The 4,272-nt window shown below is 39.2% G+C and overlaps 1 protein-coding gene across 1 annotated transcript in view; it reads left to right on the top strand.

Moving 5' to 3' along the window:
* The window catches only part of TRPM8 (transient receptor potential cation channel subfamily M member 8), a 79,598-nt gene extending 76,998 nt beyond the window's left edge, over positions 1 to 2,600 (top strand). Inside the window, exon 25 of the mRNA XM_025886642.2 lies at positions 1,921 to 2,600. The gene's annotated coding sequence lies outside the window, so the exon portion shown is untranslated. The remainder of the gene's footprint in view (positions 1 to 1,920) is intronic.
* Positions 2,601 to 4,272: the final 1,672 nt, after the last annotated feature.

Raw genomic sequence — 4,272 nt, 5'->3', positions numbered from 1 at the left:
CCTGCTTTCCTTCCTGCCTTCCTTCCTTCCTGCTTTCCTTCCTTCCTTCCTTCCTTCCTTCCTTCCTGCCTTCCTGCCTTCCTTCCTGCCTTCCTTCCTTCCTGCCTTCCTTCCTGCCTTCCTTCCTCCTTCCTCTTCCCTCCCTTTCCTTAATCTTTATTGAATGCCCACTAACTTCTCAGAGAAGTCCTGTGTCATGACCTGTGCTGAGGCTCAGACACCGATCCCGAGCTATGCACTGAGCACTTACACTGCAGAATTTCTCTTCACAGATTGATTGTGTCATGGAGAGGATTGTGTTGCATGAGGTTCCTTTGAATATGTCTGGTCACTCCATACTTTTCCTTGGGTTCTGACAATTATGGATCATATGGGGGGACTTTGTTAGAGCAAGACTGATGCATGTTTTGTATAATCTGAAAGGCAGGCATGAACTCCTAATGTGCTCAAGACAACAAGCCTTCCATATTTAGGAGGAATGTATTTCAACTCTTTCATAATGAAAACAATAGTATTTTAGTGAAAAATAAATTATAATTTGAGTTTTGAAACATTTGTCATTTTGTTTAATTTGTGAGCTGAAATACATTAAAAAAAAGGAAGAGATAAAAAAATTAAACATGATTTAAAAAAAACCATGAAAGATAGAAAAGGTAAGAAAATATCCCAAATGAGATGCACACCCACCTCTCACTCTCACAGCTTCAGTGGCCTTAACTCTTGTTCCTCTTCAGATGTGCTGACTGTGAGTAAAACGAGCAGATGCACTGGCTTCTTACCGACTAATTATCTTTTGATAAAACTTAATTTTTTATGAATATATGGAGAGTTAATGAATTGGCAAATGAAAGTGAATTGGGAGAAAGACATTCCTCCATTTCTGTGCAAGCCACCCATGAAAGAAAGAGGATTAGAAAAGAGATACCGCGTAAATTCGTAACCACGGATATCTTAGAAACAATGAATTTGGTATGCCCAGTTTTTTGGTGTATTTTTTTCTTCTCAATATAAGACCCATTTTCTTTTTCTTTTTCTTTTTCTTCATGTTGTCTGTCTGGCATATCCTTTAGAAGTTCACGGAAAATGTAATTTTATAGGCAACCATCTACATGCTGCTAAAACATTATTCTGATGCTTCGGTCTCTAGAGAGGTGAAGGTCATCTTTTTGGGGGTAAGGGCAAGGAAGGAGAATGCCAACTGTAGGTGGAAGTGAACTGGTGTTGATAGGGGCAAGTCTTCTTTAATTTGCCAATCTGGGCTCTCCATCCCCAGATCAGCCTTTGGTCCAATAACTTGGGATAAAATAAACAGACAGTTGTGCATATATTTCCCTTTCTCCCACATTAAGGTTGAAAGGAATTAAGAACTGAGGACAGAACAAAGCCATTGGTTTTCTCATAGCTTTATACTTAGAGTGGACTCAAGGACCTGAGGGCCGTGGGGGAAAGACAGTCACTGGAAATGGCTTGATCCCTACACAATAATCCATTGATTCTTGCATTTGCTACACTGAAACTCCAGTTCAGTGAAAGAATTTGAAATTCTTTTGGGTGTCATAATGAAACTTCATTTCAATAAATCATTACAGTTCTTATCTTTATTTTCAACTCACCCTTTTATTAGTGGGAAACCACTCAGCAAATCAAGCACTCGGAAACTTTCTAGGTCTTCACCTGGCCTGAGCCGAGTCTCTGTCCCTCACCTGTAGTCATTGTGTTCTTATGGTTAAATTGGTCAGAACTCACATCTTTAAGAGAAAAAACAGCCTCCTAGCCACTTCAATACCAAAAGAAAATCATTTTTTGGAAGTGTATTTGGACTCATGACCAATATATTACCAGTATATTTAGAAGCAAATCATCTCCTGAGCACGGAAGTGGGGAGTCCATTCTTAAAACAGTGTTCTTTCTGTTTCACAGGTAACATCCGAAATCTGGGTGGGAACAAGTCAAGGAAGGCTGAAGAACAGTTTTGTCACTGACTACTCAGTGAGAACTGTTCAGGCCCTGCGTGTGCCTAGCAGATGGCTTTCATCACCCCAGTGTGCTCAGACCTGAGGAACAGACACGTGATTAGTTTCACACGAGAAGATGAACGTGAAGGACAGCTTCCTTGTTACTTCCTGAGTCTCGATCACTCGTACTCGCTGTGGATCATTTTAGAGTGTGTTCCTGCACTCCCCTTCTTCCTTCACTTTTCCTACTTCTGACCCGTGCATATTACATCCCACCTGGGAATAAGATCCGGGTCATGCCTTCCCTCCCGTACCATTGATGTTTAGCTTAATCACTTCTCTGCTACTTCCCTTTTAGGAGTGTGTGACTAATTAGTTGGCATGTTGTTAAAAGTCTCCCTAGTCAGGGTAGATTCTAAAACGTGGTGGAGCAAGAAGGCCCTGCTTTTCTCAGGAAAGACTATTCTTACTTCTCATTATGCTTTTTATCTATCAAAGGAGGTGACAAAGCCCCATCCTACCCTCTCACACTTCACCAGGAGCTCTCCATTCTTAAAGATGTGAAGAATCACTCCAAAATGGGACCTTGAGAGGCACCCCTGATTTTGTTTTCAGTGGGTGCTCCTTTCTTCTCTTATTCATTCTTTTCCCAATAAAAATATTCCATGGATATTATAGAAAATTCAGACTACATGGCACAGTAGAAGGAATATAAATAGTCCCGCTAGTGGTTAAAGATAATCACTGCTAACATTTTAAGGTGTGTTTCCAAATCTATTTCTTTCTATGCATATTTTATTTCTCTTATAAAATTTTACATGATGTCATCATACCACACATACAGTTTTGTATAAGCTTTTTCACTTAGTATTTTATCAAGGATGTTTTCGTTATATTCATGGTCTTCTTAAGCATTACATTAATGATTCAACCTCCAGTGATTTCCATAATGCTGGTCATTGAAAGCTGTTTCCAATTGGTCGATGGGATGAGCGTCTTGGTGCATGAATCTTTTTCTGCATTTGGGAAATTTTCCCATAACTAGACTCCTGGGGGTACATATTGATTATCAAATCATTTATAAGGCTTTTTCATAAATGTATAGCTACGAGGAATTATTAACTTTAGCCTAAGATATGAGATATGTGAAATTAGAACTCTTAACATAAGGTATTATATTTAATCCTCAGTTTAGCAGAAATAAACACACTTAGTTAAATATTGCAAATGGTGAAGGTATTGGTGTAGAATTGGGGAGATAATCTTGCTGAACACTTCTAGTCTCAGCTTTCTCTGGAAGTGGTGGTAGCTTTGCCCAAAAGATATGCTAGAAGAACATAAGGCACTTTAAGTGTCCATAATTAGTCTTTCCAGCTTTGAATAGACTATAAACTCAGTGGCTGAAGAAGGAAATCTTGGAAGGAAGCTATTAAAAGATCATCTCGTTAAAAAAACTACAAAAGCACGGACCAAAAAAAAGTGTCTTATCATTTTGTCTGGGCTTTAGTTAAAATGACTACTCACAATATTCATGATGTTGGCAGGGAATGAATACATGGGAATGAATTTTGTTTTTACTTAAACCTTATTAATGGCTTAAAGGGGAATCCTCTTGAATAGGGTTGAAGCTCATGGTTTCAGATGCTAAAGGTAGATGGAATAAAATTTGTACGACAGAAATTGCCAATCAGTGGAATTTTCAAAACTTCTCTGTTCATGGGAGAATGTTACTTTTGTTTCAACTAGAATATGTGCCTTTTCTGAAGCCACCAAGAAGAGTCTTAGGTCATGTCCGTACTGCCTGGGAAAAAGAAGGTGTGTGGCAGTGTGTATGTAAATTTGTCCAGGGAGAAACAGCAGTCTCAACCTCTTACCCTCATTCCAGTAGTGAATTTGAATAAAATCAGTCAATCAAACTGAAAACCTCTCCTGAGACAAAATTTAGCATAACTGTTGACTGATTCCCTTCAGTGCGTTTGTCCATGTACTTCTATTTCCGCTACCTGTGTTTTTGTTAGTGTAAGAAAGAGGCCTACATGCACCTTAGTATCAGTAGCACAAGAAGTTCTCCTGTTGATGCTAATGACAGAGAGCCTGGACCATACTCAGAGTTCACTGGTCCTAGAGAAGAAAGTGTTTTCAAGAAAGCTAAGTGTTTTCAACTCAGCTTGTCTGGTAGACGTTTTTACATGGCTATGCCATGCGATTTTTGCACATGCAAAGTCATTATTTTAAGTGTAGCTCACAGAAATAGCACAGGTGTGGATCATACCTCTAACCAAAGCTGCCATGCCTTCGTGTGTGGTGTTCACTGTGT

The sequence above is a fragment of the Callorhinus ursinus genome, unplaced genomic scaffold, assembly GCF_003265705.2.
Source record: "Callorhinus ursinus isolate GAN/ISIS: 27379988/994484 unplaced genomic scaffold, GSC_fseal_2.0 scaffold2, whole genome shotgun sequence".
NCBI classification, from domain to species: Eukaryota; Metazoa; Chordata; class Mammalia; order Carnivora; family Otariidae; genus Callorhinus; species Callorhinus ursinus.
This window is presented reverse-complemented; position numbering and strand designations above follow the sequence as displayed.